Source organism: Falco peregrinus, chromosome 14 (assembly GCF_023634155.1).
Source record: "Falco peregrinus isolate bFalPer1 chromosome 14, bFalPer1.pri, whole genome shotgun sequence".
Taxonomy (NCBI): Eukaryota; Metazoa; Chordata; class Aves; order Falconiformes; family Falconidae; genus Falco; species Falco peregrinus.
Window position 1 is genome coordinate 33,598 of NC_073734.1, and position 16,524 is coordinate 50,121.

The 16,524-nt window shown below is 50.5% G+C and overlaps 1 pseudogene; it reads left to right on the forward strand.

The window, feature by feature from the left end:
* The first annotated feature begins 449 nt into the window (after nt 1–449).
* Nucleotides 450–16,524, forward strand: part of LOC101911161 (hydrocephalus-inducing protein-like) — a 68,235-nt pseudogene continuing 52,160 nt past the window's right edge.

Here is a 16,524-nt window from a genome sequence, read left to right on the forward strand (position 1 = left end):
GGCACAAAGTCACATCGGGTCAGCTGTTTTTGCAAAATGAAGCAGTGAAGTGACATTGTTCCCACCAAAAAACTTTTAAAGAGTAATAAAGGACAGTTTGGGTATTAATAGAGATTTGGATAATAATTCCAGCAAATAGTTCCAAAATACATGGAAGAGGGGGAGAAGATGAGAAGTGGCAGCAGTCTTTGATGCGTGTTTGTGGCTTGTGGGACTGCGCCCACAGCAAAAGGCTGTTTTGGAGTGTTTGTTCTGGGCTTTTACTTCTATCAGTCTTAACTCTGCCACTGAAATATGGTCTAGTTATGAAACAGGGTGGGGATGCCGGCTGCTCTCCAGTTATGAAGGAGCCACAGCCCGGAGACACAGCTGTCTCCTTTGGGTCTGCCATGGAAGGGGATGCTGGGTTTTCCAAGTCCCGTTGCTGTTCCTTGCAGGTCAACTGAGGCATGGCCACTGGAAAGCCCCGCTGGTTCACGGGGTCCTCCAGGATGGCTGGTAGATTCCCGAGCCAAGTGGTAGTGCCTCGTAAGCCGAAGCTAGCCAGAGGGACAGAGAAGCCTGCAACTGTAAGTACCTGCTGCGGCCAGGTAGGAGCTGTGTAAGGCTGGAAACTGCCCCCGCGTCCTTCCTCTACCTGCCCCTCCTGTTGTCTGGCAGCACTGTGAAGCTGGACACCACCTCCCCGTCTCTCTGCTGCCATGCTTCTGTCGGAGGTGGTGACCATGGTGCGGTAGGGGATGGACTGTGTGCTGCTTCAGGGGAAGTCCAGAGTTGTGTCTGGATGTGCCACTGGAGCCATTTAAATGAACGTACCGGGCATTGCACCGGAATAGCTGAAGCGTGAGCGTGTGCTTCTCTCCGCCCCCTTTGTGTGGGCAGTAACGTTTTGTCACCTCGGGATGCTTGCCAGCGCTGCTCTGACCATACCTGCCCTCCAGGCAGCTGGGCACGTGGTGGGCTGCTCAAACTCTGCTTGAAGGTTTCGAGAGGTATGGCTGGTCCCAGATGGAACAGGTTCCAAAACAGTTGTTCTGTCCCGTATCCCGTGTGGAGCACAGATCCAGCGCTGCAGACAGCAGCGGAGTCAGGGAAATTCCTCCTCCCCATCCTCAGACAGCCCTTTGCTGACCAGAGCTCACTTGGCTGAAGATGACCTGGTGCTGAAGCTCTGTCGAGGAGATACCTTTGCATACTTCTGTGGAGGGGTCTCGGAGGCCCAAACAGAGAAAACAAGTGCTAATTCAAAAGAGATAACTAAAACTTGGAGCCATTCCTCTCCACCTCAGTCTTGGCACAACACTGATTTTCTGCTTTCCTGACTCACCCAGCAGTGACATCTCCACATGTGTGGTGGTTGTGAGCGTTGTGCAAGGGTGGAGTTAAGGGATTTCTGGTAACTCCTCCCAACCTTTTTCAAAGGTCACTGGCTCACTCCGGCCAAACTGGAAAGGAAACAAATGCCCGAAGAGCAAAACCCCCAACACGTCACATCAAATCACGAAGGAGAAGCTAACGGGACAAAGCTACTTGTTTGGAGCATGTGTATTGCACTCTCTATCATTAATTTACTAATGGTAAATATTTCAACAGGTAGTTATGGGACTTCCAGGACTATCCTAGCGGCTATGATCACAAATTATTCATCGGTGGCTCTTGAAGAAGAAAAGCCTTTCTGAATAAAGGCAGTTCTGTAGCTCTTGCTGGTGTTTTGCATTTCAGCTGACTCCCTCTGCCCTCCTGAAGGAGATGTCTCTTACCACCAAGCAGAGGCTGGCCAGCACTCGGGAGATGCGGCGACCCCAGATTATCCAGTTTCTAGACATGAGCGAAGCCTCCCATCGTAAGGTAGCCTTTTCTTGCCCTTTTCCTTGCTGTTTGATGTGACGTTTGAAGAGAGCGCGTGCTTGTGACAGGCTTGCCTCCAGCTTATCTAAATGCCTTGGTGACTAAGTCCTGTTGTTGTTTCAGACTGCTGCCGGTGTGGAGTTCCTTCTGCTGGGGGAAAGGTAAAACATTTTTCCCCAGTGAGATGTTGAAGTCCTGACCTGCGCTAAGCCCATATAAACAACCTCTGTTGAAGTTGGTGGCTTTTGCTGGAGATGAGCTACTGCGGCTAAAGCATGATACTGGGGGAAGGCTGGGGCGGGCCACAAGGATGCAAGCTTGCAATTTCCCACCTTCCTGCTGAAATAGCCAGCCCTTGGTTTGGTGTAGTCTCTGTCGAACACTTGGGGTCATAGGATGCCCTCAGTGGTGGCAGCGTTGGCCTTTGAGGGCTGAGGGCCTACGGTAACTACTCAAGGTGTAGCTAAAGCAATTGCATGAATGCTTTGGGTTGGAACAACGAGTGGGACCCGTACAGGGTGTTAGATTTTTCAGGCTGCCGGGTACACAGGGGAATGGCCCTGGGCAGAGGGGAGTGGGTGTGCTTTATCTGGATCAGTGTTTATTTACACGTGTGTTTAAAGCTGCTTTTCTTACAGATCTGCTTAGTATAACACACGTTCCAAAGGGGTAGATGACTGAGGTAGGCTGTTGAGTGGAAAACTGCCAGCGAGAGACCTGTAGCAAATTGGTTAAGGATTGCCCTAGACAGCGCGTGAGGTTGGGAACGCCTCGGACGAGCGCACACAGAACTGGCCGTGTGCTGTGGCCGCTGGCTTCAGCACGACCCTGACTCCTGTGGAGAAGCAGGAGACGTGCCTGTGTCTTGTGAGTGTGAAGAGTTCAGCTGGAAGGGGGGAGGCAGAGCAGGGAGGAGTTTTCTCAAAGTAACGCCTCGGCGCTGTAAGCATTTGCTGTTTCTGTATGTTTTCAGACCTGCTTCTGTAGTGGTATTAAAGAAAATGGCAATAATAGAATATAATGAAGCATCCATTTAAAGCTCGTGGGAAAAGGAGATGCCAAGTCCAGCTTTACTCAGATTGCCCAGTGATGCTGGGAAAGTACCTGGAACTTACCACCTCATCTGTCGCTTTCTTAACGGCGGTGTTCCTTTCTGGCCTGTCTTCTCTTCTTCCTGGTTTCTGGGCTGTGTGTCAAAAAAGAGATTTGAGGATGTGTTGGGCTCGGTCTCTGTGTCTCAAAGTAAAGATGATCCCCAAGTTGTTTCCCATGGGGTCTCCTGTAAATTCTTGGCTTTCCCTTGCTCCACGAGTGCTTACAGCTCTTGCAGTGAGTGCTCTGGAGCTGTGTGACCGTGTTAGCCCAGGGCTCTGCCGGAGGTAAGTGCTGCCTTGCCTGTTGGAGAAGGCGACCTGGAGAAACACCTGCCAAAAGAGCTGCTCGCTTGAGCCTGCTCTAGTGTGGCCCAGAAACTTTTGATCTGCTCAGAACACAGGTGGGTGAGCTTCTGTTCCCCTAGCGTGAGCTGGGCAGGCGTACTCACCAAGGGACTGTCCTTTGCTGGAGGCCAGTGTTGTATTCTCTCACCGATGAGTCTTTCTCCCCGCGGCTGAAACTCTCTGCTCTCTTTTGCATCTCCAGTTCTCGGCAGTTGCCCTGGAACAGAGCTTGTTCCGGCCTTTCCCATCAGAGGTGGTATTTCAGAGCTACGTCCCCGATGAGGTCTATGAAGTGCCACTGATTCTGAGGAACGTGGACAAGGTAAGTGCTGGGATGTGGAAGTTTAACCCTGTGCTGGAACTGGAGAGCAGTGTCATCCGTGCGGTGCACAGCACAGCCAGTCGCCTGCTGCAGCACAGCGCATCCAGAATAAAACGTCTCACCGCCTTTATTTTGCAAGACGGTGGAAACCTTGCCATGCTGAGGTTTCTCCCCCTGGTTTTGGCTGTGTGTTGGTGGTACCTAGCTGAAAGGAGCTTTTCTGGTCAGCACCTTTCCCCGTGGAAGCCCTGCACGGGTGGGAATGTTGGGGGCTGTACAGTTCTTCCCTGCCCTCGTGCTTTCCCTCGCGTGTGCACCGCGTCCTGGTGGCTCCGTGGTTAATCCCAGTTTCCACAGGGCACCTCTGCCTCTGGGTGAGCTGCACAGAGAGCTGAACGGGCTGTCAGAGCTCGGGGTGGGGTCTTCTCCACTTTATGCTGGAGTAAGTTATAATTAGTGGTAACAGCGCTTCAGGAAAGGTGTTTTGAAACAGCAGTGGAAGCAGGCTGATTTAGCAGCAGCAGCGGGAGGCCTTTAGGTGCCCCTTCAGGCTCCTGCTAAGCTTAATTGGGTTCTGCTCAGGTTTTCCTGAGACAACGTGATGCTCTGCTTCCCCTTTGGAGAGCCACGGCCTGTTTGGAGTAAAGTGCCCTCAAAGGTCTCCACCTTTACTTGAAAAAAACGATCATTTTGAGACTTCCCAAGAAAGTTGAGAATGGAAAAGTTGAAAAATGTCAGCAGTTTTGTTCCACTGTCAGGAGGGAAATTGGGACCTTTTGAACTTCAGCTGGGGAAACGTTTGCTGGAATGAGGCATGTGCCAAGGGCAAGCTGGTGGGAAAAGGCAGGAGGGAGGAAAGGAGCTGAGCTCGGTGTTCTCTCCCTGCGCACTTTCATACACGCAGGGGTTTCTCTTGATACGTAGCAGTAAGTGCATGGGCAGTAGAGACAGGTCAGAAAGAGGGGTGTAATTAAGGATACTCTTCTGTAATGAAGAGGAAGGGGTATGCGTGAGGGCAGGGTGGGATGGGAAGATGGAAGTGTGCACAAGAGACAGTGAATTCGCCTCCTTTCCAAATTTCCCTGTTGGGGAGGGCAAACAGGTGGACAACAAAAAAAAGCTGTCGAGGCATACTGCAGGTGGAAGAACAGCAAGTCCAAGTATCTCCTGAGATAACAGGTTGTGACAGGGATGTGGGTGAAAATGGAAGACCCTTTGGCAAGGAAGGATGCGGGTGTGCTCCCTCAGTTATTCCGGGAGAGTACTGCACCATTCCTGGTCTGGCATTTAACTTGGGAACATTGATAAGATGCAGCATGTGTGCCTGCACCCGGGGGATGCCACTGGTGTGATCTGCGCTGAATTTTGGGCAGTCTTTGCTGTAGGTATCCTCGTCCCTGATTAAAATGTGCCTCAGTCCTCACTTTCTCTCTTCCTACTCTCTGCTTCATTCCCACTGAGTCTTTGGCTTCACCTGCTCCATTATCCATGCAGCACTTCAAAATGTTTATCTTTGCCAAGTACCAGCCAACAGGCAAACAGTTAATTTGCTCTATTCATGCTTCCTCAAGTGGAAAAGATCATCTGCATTAACATTTCTGCCATTCCCAGTAAATGATAATAAACTTGTACTGTGTAAAGCTGCACCTTGGGATTTACGTGCCCTGTGAAGGGGGAGGCAATGTGTGAACTGTGGTTTTTTTCCCAAAACAACGTAGTTGTGAAGCTAGTTAGAGCTCAACCACTGGAGAGCATGGGTGTAAAAGTAAGATAAGCTCCAGGAAAATCTTTGGTATGTTTTAAATACAGAAAGACAGAGAGGATAATCCTGCGAGGGTGTTATATTCTAAATTGGTTGGCTTTTGGCGATGTCCTGGAGAAAAGCAACGTTGTGCTCCGTCTCAAGTTTTTCGTGCCAGTTTCCCACATTCCCCTGAATCATACTGAGTTACACTGCATGGTAGCCTGAAGTTGTCTGCCCCATAAAAATCCAGCTGACAGCAAAATGTATTCCGCATAGAGGCTCTGTAATCATGCAACTACAGAAGTGCTGTACTATATACTTCCTGCTCTTACCTGTGTTGTAAAATTGCTTTTCTATTTTCAGGCTGTTCCTCAGCACCCTCAGATGTTCTGGGTGGCTTTTGCTGAAGGTCTGAGCCACACGTGCTCCCCTTCTAAGGGACATGGTGACCAAAATGCTTGTCTGCACTGTGAAGTTGGCTCCTGGAACTCGCCGCCCCAGGACATTGCTGGGTTCCAAGGGCGTTTGGAGAGTTCAGGACTGCCTTGGCCACGGGTTACCAGGCTCGGGTGGGTGGTGCAGAGTGAGCCTCCATTTTTTCCAAGCCTCATGTGGGGTTGTTGTTGATCCGTGAAGCTGCCCACCAGTCCAAATCACCTGCTTCAGACTTTGAGATTTGGCGCTCAGGGGTTGCTCTCTATGTGCTAGGGAAATGCCTGTGTGCTGTCTGTGTGCTGGTGGTGCCCCAGAGGGCAGAACCGTGCAGCAGGGTGCCTGCAGGGACTGCTGGGGGTGGGCAGGGGTCCCCAGGGATCTGGCTTGCCTGCGCTGGCAGCTGCCTGGCTACAGTCACAGGCAGCAGGAGCCTCCGGAGAGCAGAGGTTGGCTTTTAATAATGAAACCACCGCCAGGCAGTGCCAGTCATGTATCTCGGGGCAGAAAATGCCTTTGAAGCCCCTAGTTGATAGGCACAGCCTGGGGGGTCGCCTGGCTTTCCATCACTTGGCCAGGTTGCTGGCTCTCATCCTCTGCATCAGCCTTTCCTTGTAGCATATTGTGCTTCTCCCTTGCTTCTTTCCAGCTCCCTTTGGTTTTTCCCAGCCATCTCTCTGTTTCTGGGGTTGTCTCTTTGTCTTCCTGTGTTTCCTCCTTTTGCTCTTCATTTGCTGCTTTTATTCCCAGTAAGGCCACAGTATCTGTGGTCCCCTCTTGCTGGTCTGCCTACATGACTGTAGCACCGCAGCTTGACTGCCCCGCTCAAACCCAGCACGTTAAAGTGAATTTCTTCCTTCCGCCAGGATTAACACGTACTGTTTGGCGTTCAGATAATACATGCCCCTTCTAGGGGCATGTCTGCCTGGATGTGTACGGGCAGAAGCCAGCAGATTCTCTGGGCTTATTGAATACACGGGTGACTTGATTCAGATATTATACCGCCGTGCTGCTGGTGTCTTCCCTGCTTGGCCCTTCCTTCATCGCCCTGCTGCCTCTGGCCTCGAGCTGTTTTGCCCAGGCAGAAGGGATTAATGTTCACTCTTATGTGTTACGTGTATGTACCTCCAGAGCTAAAAGTGCTTTGTGAAGGTGGTATCACCAGGCCTTCTCTCCCCCTGTTTCCACAAGCTGCAAGATCATACTTTCCTCTCTTTTCTGCAGGTTCCTGGGCTGGTGAAGGTCATCTTGGAGAGCTCACCTTATTTCAAGCTGATCAGCCACCATGCTGTGTGCCGCAAGGTACTGCCTGGCATGCTTGCGACTTTCCGCATCGTTTTCTCCCCTGATGAGAACAAGGTGAGACTGGAGGTCCCGAGAGGTGTGTGCCTTCAGTGGGAGGTGAACCTGCGGGGCTGGGTTCAGAACAGGGCATCTGCTGTGGGTTTTGAGGCACTGTCCTGGTTTCGGTGGCATTGCACTGGATCTGCAGCTGGGGGAAACTTTTCCTGTGGTGAAGATGATGCTGTCATAGGCTGGAGGCTCTTCTATGCTTCAGACTGTGATTATCCTTTGGTGCTGGAACGTTTAATGCCATGTCTGTTGGCTTCAGGGATAAGAGTGCACTGTGTGGTGGGGTGGCCTCTCATGGTGTTGGTTTCTAGTATCTGACTATTGCTGCATAATTACGGGTTTGCTCTGATAATTATAAATACAAAAGCCTGTTTGCATAAATACAAACCTGTTGTTTGGAGGACCCAAAGCTGAGCCTGATCAGAGTGAGGACCACCACCTTTGAAAACTGGAGTTGCTTCTTGAATGCATATCGTGTTGGCCGCAGTAGTGAGACGGCGGAACGTTCTGTCTGAAGCCGGCACTTTTCTTGCACACCGGTCATAGCCCATGCCGTGCTGCGAGGTTTGCTCTAGGCTGTGGTCAGGCAGCCTGCAGCTGGTCACATCCTGGCTGGCAGCACCATGCGATGCCACCGCAGCAGGGACTGACGAGCTGTGCGTTCCCTCCCTGTGCTTTCCTGGGCGTTTTCAGGGGAAGGCGCACGTGGGACAGTAGGGAAATGGCAGGGAGGGGTGCTGATAAGGTGTTTAGCCATCGCACCTCTCTACTCGATGTTAGGGGCTTAATTATGATGGAAAACGCTAGGGGAATGGCTAGATCCAGAGAGCTTTCCCCTTTCCCGTCTGGCAACCAGTTCCCTGCCTCACCCTGGGCTGGAGCGAAGGTGATGCTTTTTCATACCCTCTGTGTTCCAGCCTTGCCGCTGTGCTGCCCCTGAGGATACTTGCCCACCTGTGCTCCAGCTGTGATTCTAGGGGAGAAGATGCGCTGTGCTCGTGGCAGGGAGCCAGCCTGGCCCAGACACGCTGAGCTCCAGATGTCTTTAACCAGCAGGAGGCTGGTGTGCTGCAGAGGACTGAGGCATCTGGAGCGCACACAGGAGTGAAGGGGCAGGTAGCATCTGCAGGCAGAGTGTTAGCCTGGAGCCTTTGGGCAGTCACGCTGGTGTGGCTGTGCCTGCGTGCATGGGGCTGTGGTTGCTGTGTCAGCTGGCACCTATTCCCTGCCCCGTGTGCCGTGCTTTTGCTCGGAGGTTGGAACATCGGTGCTGTGGCCCTGGCAAGTCTGGCACTGTGCCGTGATGTGAAGGGGCGGCGGTGTTACCTGGAGGCTTGTTAACGCAAAAGGGTTTAGTACCTGGCATGGAAGGGAGGAAGCCCTGCAGGGGAACACAGACAGACAGGCTGACTCTTTACACCAGCACTCTGCTGCCTCTTGGCACAGTTCTTTGCGTGACTTTGTGGGTGATGCAAGGTGAGGGGGTCGCTCTGAGCCAGCTGGTGTTTCTGTGCCAGGCCAGAGGTGCAGGCTCTCTTTGGGCACAGCTGTTCTCTCATCTTCCGTTTGCTGCTTAGATGTAGTTGAACACCCTGTCCTATCCTCAAACAGCATGGCTGTAGCAAACTAGAGAGGAAATGCCCTGTGGTGCCTGGCTCCCCATGCTTGTGAAATGATCTGTTGCTTTGCGGAGGGACTGAGAAATTGTTTTACGTCATTCGTATGGAAGGTTAAAATGATGTTGGCTTAGGGCAGTTCTCCATACTGCCCAAGTGACATAAGAGCTTAATCCCACCGAGGTAGGCTTTGCAGGGGACACTGCTTCCTTTAAAATGTGATTGACTAGTATTCATGAGCATTCATTTTTGGGATGGAAGTAAATCGGTTCCCATGAAGGGCAAAGAGCTGCTCTTCAACTACAGAGAAGCAGCAGAGCAACACATGAACATCACCCCAAATAGAAGTAGGGTGAGGTAACTCCCAGGACCACTCATGTCCAGTACTTTGTCCCTTGTCTTGCCCTTGAACTGGTGAGTGTGTGGCATTAGGGAGCTGTGCCAGCGAGGTCCTCTGCACAGCTCGAGCGACACCCTGGTGGTTTCTGCCGACCTGGGTTTTGTGCTCCTTGCAGGGCATTGGGAGAGGGATGTGGTCTGCTTGGTGAGGAGCACATGGGGACTCTACAGCAGAACCAGAATGTTGTATAAATCGAACTTTTTGTCTCGTACTTGATGGAGTGTGAGTCAGGAAAGTGCCGGAGTGCTGTCGCTCAGCTAGAAATGCATCAGTAGCATGGTCAGGATGTGCAGAGCACCTTGAAAAGCCCTTAGCCAAGAGGCAGGCTTTGGGAGATGGTTCTGTAAAGCCACCTGTGTTGGGCTTGCAGTTGCTTCCCTGCAGAGTATCTGTGTGTTAGTTGTGGAAGGCTCAGGAGTGCTGCCTTTGAATAACTCCTACATCTCTGATACTGCATGATCCACAGGGACTGTGGGTAACCCAGTGAAGTGGGGTCTGGGTCTTCCTGATGAGGAGCCGGTTTGTGTCATTCTCTTGCTTTGAATCTGTTCTTCCCTGGAGTAAGTCTGACTTCAGTGAAGTCACTCCTGATTGAAAGGAGTAAAATTGTGCCTCAGCCCTAAGTAATAGGGCCATGTGAGTTGTTAGTGGCTGAAATGCCACGTAGCCCTTTCTTGGAAAATGAGCAGTTTCCTACTGTCTCGCAGTCATTTGGGAATGTGCCACGTGGTCAGACTGTCAGAAAAGGAATAGCTGACGCGCCTCTTGGTTTATTGGCACTTGCGTTATAAATGAACTGCTAATTTTTCTGCTGGGCAACATTTCCAGTTTGTTACTCTTGCTGCTTCTGATTTGCACGTTTCTGTTTTATGGCTCCATTGTACAGCGTGGGTGTTCTCGTGCCAGCCCCTGTTCCCGTGTGTTCTTGCGTTATGGTCTGACGGCCTCTGCTGAACTGGAAACCATTGTGGCACTGACCGGCAGATAAACAACAGACAGAAATACTTCCATTTGTGCGTCCTTCAGGCTTATTAGTAGTTTATTGTAAAGGAAGAAGGAAGCAAGAAGCACATAAAAACATAGCAGAGCTTATTCTGTGTTGTCCTCTTGCTCTTTTCACTGTAGCAGTGCACTGTTTTCAGGCAGTGCAAGTTCAGTCTGTGAGGTTTGTGAAATTCATTGCTCATGCTCAGTGGAGACTGAATTAATGCACATTGATTACTCTGAAATATGACAGGACGGTGAGTTATTGCATGACTGAAATGAAGTCCTTTAAAATTCAGCCCAGCCCTGCTAGATGTTTTGTTGTGCACAGAAGCTATTCCAAGAATACTTTTAAGATGACTCTTGTGAGGAGGAAAGGGGCAGAAGACCAAGGCAAATGGCGCGGCGCCACAGGAACCTGAAGCCAAGTGACTCATTTCAAAGACTCCTGCGAACCGGCGGCTGAGGGGGGCAGGCGCAGGGGCACCCCCTCTGCTGCGAACGGATCTTCATCCTCTGGTCTCTCCTCTGTTGTCACGGCCCTTATTTTCCAGCCTTTTTTTATATCAGGGTTTCAGCGGGAGCTTTCCCTGCTTGGCTTGCTGTGTTACCTCATGCTACAAGGATCTTTTCTTTGCAGGTTGGCTGCTGCAAGGAATTCAGTGAAGCATTTGGGATAGGTTATGCAGGGAAACTGACATCTGAGTTTGGGGTTCTGGGCAGTTAGGCTTGATATTGCTGCGACAGTAATTACTGTTAGCCTGAGTTTACAAAGAGCCTGAAACAACACCCAAGACGAGCAGCTGCTTCAGTCTCAGTGGGTGCCAGTTCAGACGCCAGTGGTGATACCTGGAAGGCCAGAGCTTGTAATTTACTGCTTGTCACAGGGGAGCACGAGAAGGGGAGCCATCGTACAACTGTCTGTATCTTCCGTGAAACTGAGAGGGGAGTTGTATGCAGGATGAAGTCGTGTTTTCATGAAAACCTATAGCCTGAAGCTGTGTCTAAACACAGCAAACTTTAAAGCATAGATGGGATGCAACCCCTCTGTCATCCAGGCACGTTTATTTAGAAACCTGGTCTTAAACAGTCTGCTAAGGGTTTGCAGTTGCGAAGCAGAACAACATTTTGAACTGGTCTCAACTGTGCCCCTAGGCTGCAAGCAAGTGCGTAGCAGGGTTAGTGCCCTGGTAACACGAGGCAGTGCTGAAGTAGAGACTTTGCAACCTGTTGCCCCCAAGGGAGGGCAATTCAGCTTTCAAAAGCTTAAGGGACCATGGGTTCACAGTGGCACAAGCAGCCAGCTTCTGCCTAGCACCCCTCTTGCCTTGGGTTTCCCCCTGTTTGGGCTGGCGCTGCATTCAGCCTGGTGCAAGGTCCCACGTTGGTGGGGTGGTAGAGCGTGGCTGAAGGGTCAGCCCGCTCTGAAGTGCTGAGTCAAGCCTTGCACGGGATGCCATGTCCCACGGTGTCCCTGGAGAGGGGGCTTGGAGCATAATGTGCATCTGCATGAATGGCGAGAGGCATCTTTCTCTCTCAAGGTCGTGGTTGTCTCTGTGAAACCAAATCCTTGTTGCTTTAGCCTTGCCCTCAGGTCCCTGGAGAAATCCCTTGTGCATTGCTGTGCAGGTGGTCCCAGCGCCCCTCACCAGCAACGGAGCTGGGAAGGCTGCCTGTGCTTGCTTTTGGGGGGGATTTATTTCTTGGGCTCTTAATTGCATTGCTGTTGATCCATTTGCTCCTTAGCAATGACAACACCTTGACAATTACTTCCTTTTACTTGCTCCAAGTAGCTCCAGTTGTTGAAGTTCCTTTTTTCTTTATCCTCCTGCTGATCTGAACTTGCATCCTCCTCTGCCTACCTGGCACCTGGAAGAGGGAGCTAAGTAAATATGGCATGCCAAGACTTAATAAGGCAGGTAGCTTTCAATTGGCTTTGCAATGCCTTTGTTACAGTAGTGTGGCCAAAAGAACAACAACAACAAAAGCAAATAACATTCTTCATTTGCTAATGAGTTTCTGAGGATCGAAACAGTGCAGGACGTGAAGTAGCCAGATAATAGGTGCTTTAAATTCATATGGGCTGCCCATAGCTTTTATTTTAGAGGGCTTAGGCTGCAAGATTGAGTACAAAATTGCTAACTCAGAACGACTTGCTGAAGATGAAACGCTTTCCTGAAATGCGGTATTAAATCATGCAGGTTGCTTGCTGCAGTTCCCTTCCTAGTATTTTACCTTCCAAATAGGAAAAGCAAAAGCCCTTCTGCAGTTTCTAGGGCGAATATTTGAGATGTCTAGAAAAGGAGATTATTCTTTTTGTCTTGGATGGGGCAGCATCTGTATTGACAAGCTTAAACCCCAGCTGAGCAGGTGGTAGGCGAGGTGCTGGGTGGTGGGTGAGGCGCTGGCTGTCAGCGCTTGGGTTAGAGCAATAGGTGCGTGTCTGTGCCTGGGCTGGCTGCCTTAGGGCCCTTCCAGGAGGGGATGGGGACAGGAGCAGGAAATCCCAGCTGTGGCGGAGGCTGGATCGGTTCTGCTGAAGGGAGTTTGCTGCTGTATGCAATTCCTAAATCATTAAAATCCTAAAGCGCTTGCTGCTTCAACAGTGATAAAAATATCAAATTAATTAAAAGCACTGAGGAAAAAATCAGGGCAGCCAGTGAGTGACGAGAAGCAGAGTTTTTATCAGCTCATCCATAAGAGCGCTGCTGGGGGTAATGGCTCCTGGCCCTATGGCAGCAGATTTACCACTGATTTCAGTGGGGGCAAGGTGATAGTTCCAGCGCAGCGATGCCACGCCATACATCTGGAGACTGCTCTGCTCATCTCTACAGTAACATGGTTTTGGTAATTTGATTTGCCTTCCTGCTGCTAAACGCCAGACAGCCGGGGCGCGGGGGGGATTGCCTGGCTCTGTTCTGCAGAAGGCAGTGGCTGGGACTGCACAGCCGGCTTTGCTCTGGTGGGGTGTCTGAGTGTCCCCCGTGTGCAGCTCCCGATGCCGCCTGCCTGGGGTGGGTGTGCTAACCAGGCACGCCGTCACTTACTCCTCTAGAACAGACCTTACAGAGGGGTGTGATTACGGCATCAGCCAGAGCTGTCTCCTGTGCCCCCTGAGGCTGGGTGAGATGTAAAGGGAAACGGAGTTCAGACACAGGAAGAACTAACACCCTTTAATTCTAGCGCAGAGGTGGCATAGGCTGCTGAGGGCAGGGGTGCAACTGTTAGCGCTTTTAGGTACTTGTGAAACCTCTCGCAAAAACAGTTTGGGTCTGGAGCTGAGCCAGCTCTGGTGTGGGGAGATGGATCAGGTGGCTTTTGAAGGGTGCGTGTCCCCAGCCTTGGCCCTATAACGCTGTGAGAAGGGGCAGGAAATACAGCCGTACCCTGCACTGCCCTGACGCTGCCGCAATTACCGTGTCCAGCTTGTGAAGTATTTCACCGAAGACTGACCATTGACTATGCGTGTGGTGAAGTCCTTTTGAAAGTGTACCTGAGCATCCCCTGCCAAGCTTCAACGAGGTCGCCGCGTTGCTGGCACTGGAGTTAGTGCTGTGGCACAGCTGGGTTCTCAGTGGTGCTTCCCATAGTCTGCAGTGGCGATCGAAGCAGGTTGCGTTAGTGCTGTGATCCCTTGCATGAAGAGACTGTTCTGGTGTCTCGGAATCAAAGCATCAGGTAATTGTGGTGCTGCCAGCTTGCTGCAAAAGCAGGTGAATCAATGGGGTTGTTTCTCCTTTGCAAGTTAACGACCCTGTGCAAGTCATGCTACTGGAATGAAAGCTCATGAAGGTAAAAAGTACTGTTGCGTTACTGAATGATACTGCTACAGCCATAGAAAACAGCAGTTTTCCTTCTGCCGTGGGGAAAGTACTAAAAGCATTGTGCTGAGATTGTTTCTTTCCCCGCAGGATTATTTCCACGAGCTCATCTGCATCACAGAAAGGGGAGAAGTTTGTTGTGCCTCTCCGAGCTATAGGTGCCCGAGCTATCCTGGCCTTCCCCGACCAGGTGAACTTCTCAGCCTGTCCAGTCAAGTACAGCACCCAGAAAACACTGCTGGTTCGCAACATCGGTAACGGGGCGGCCCGCTACTGCATCAGCCCTCAGAGGTAGGGAGCTCATCTCTTTTTGTGCAAAACACTGTTGTGTGATAATACAGTTGGTAAACAGCGACAAAAAGGAGCCAGAGCGTGTGAGCTGCTGTACTGCTGCCGTGGCTGGAAATGGGCAGGGCACGTGGGGTTTGCTGTTGATTATAGTGTTTGAAGCATGGCGCAGCCTCTGCTAAAACTCTGCAAGCTGCAGAGTGGAGTTTTATAGTGCAACGGTGTCTTCAGTGCACAGTCGTGCAAGACTGATTCTGTTAGATTGAACGAGCAAATGTAGGAAGGCAGCTGGACTGCCCTCGGGCTGTGTAAGATCCTGTGTGGCAGACGACAGCTCTAGGAGCTCAGTTCCTGAAGACCAAAGGCAGTGTTAAGAAATGGGCAAGCTCTGAGCTGGTGGAAGAGACATTTAAGAATTTATCATCAGCTTTACCAGCAGTTTGTCTATAGTAGCAAGTGCAATCAGAGATGATAGATCAAAGCAACTGGTATTGAGACCCTGACAAAAACCCTGTGGGGTCCAGAACCTGGTTTTCCAGTAGGTTTGATCTGGTCCCTGGGATCCACTATTCTTCATTAGAATGAGCTCTTAAGTGGAGATGAGCTGGCAGCGGCTTCAAACCTGCACTTTAGCCCCAAAGCAGAATGCCGATGGGCGCACAGGCAAAAGGTGCAGCAAATGCCTGGTGCGTGGGTTGGGAGCCTTTTCTAGAGCTTTGTCTCTCTCAGATCTCCTGGAAAGTGCTCTAGCATGCTGTAGTAGCTACCAGCAACCCCCTTGATCTTCAGTACCTTCTGAAGTGGTTATGTGGCCCTATTGACCCAATATACCCATTCCCTGGGAGGCCACAAGCACGTGGCATTTCGGCAGTCTCCTGGTCAAGCGCCTGATGTGTGCTGTGTCGTGGACAGCCTGTACTGTTCCTCTTGGTCTGAGAAGACAGTCACTGGTTTTCCAGTTTGCTGAACTGGAGAGGGTAATGCGTTTTGGAAACTGCACCTGCAAGGAAACCACTTCAGCTGGCTGGTAGTTAGCTCCGTGTTGCTTGGTCCCAGAGGTTTTGGTGTAGGAGCTGAGGTCCAGAATGCAGCAAAGACGTGCCGTCTGCCTTAGTGCACCTGAGTTGCTTCGGTTTCTTCCCCAGGAAAACAGGGGTCAAGAGAAGGCTCTTTGCTCTTTCTCCTGGGAAATGCGAAGGTCCAAGAGGCTTCTACCAAAGCCTGGCAAGGCTGTTGAAGCAGGCTTCCAGGATGCTGTTCAAGCAGGCTGCTTCTTTTCACTGTGGAAATACATAGGCAGGAACTTGTAAATCCCTGTACAGCTTCCCTCTGGGATTTCCAGATCTACTTGTCACCACCAAAACAAGTACCCAGTCGTGTGTAGCATCTCTTGGCAATGTCCTTGCCAACTGTTCTATCGCGTGATACGGCGTACGTTGAATCCTGCTTGATATGGATTTTATGCTGAACTTCACCAATTGAATGTTTCAGTCCTGATTTGCAACAAAGGGATGGGAAGCGTTACGAAAGCTTTATTTCAAACTACACAAGAAAGTACAATTCTGAATAACTGGATTGCGTGTGCGCAGAGATCAAAAGCTGGTAAGATTTCCCATGTCAGCCAAAGGCATCAGTCATCTCTTCCATTTCGTTATGAACTTTTGAAAGCCAGTCTGAAATTTCAAACTGATGATCTTTGAATATAAGCAGCGTTTTATTCTAATTAGGTCGCCCCCACTTTCATTCAGATTTCTTTTTTAAATACTCTGAGGTTCCTGTCTTTCTGCTCTTTTATTTTTTTTTGCTTTAAGTGTTCAGCGAAATGTCATAACGAATTCCTCATTGGGAACTTTCTTAAAGGTTGAGTTCCTCTAATGCCTGTGTGTCTACCATCTGCCTATATATATGCACAGATGTATAAGAAATAATATGAGAAATTCGGGGAACATGTGAAATGGAATTGGGCTGCTGGAGAAGATAAAATCCTAGAATAACTTTGGAAGAGACCTCTGGAGATCATGTGAGCAAACACAGTGCTCAGAGCAAGACCAGTGTCAAAGTTTGATCAGGTGTGCACTCAACACGAAAAGTAAGACCAAGTGATACCAGCCTTCGTCTTTCCTTCTCAAGGCTGTGCAAAGCCATTTATCCCAGCATCTCCCTGTATGTGCTGTGCTCCAGCCCCTAAGCTCCTCTTCTGTAGAAAGGCTTTCGTGCCCACCAGCCTGCACTGCCAGGGATTCTTCCATCCCAAATACAGGTTTTTGCATTTTCCAT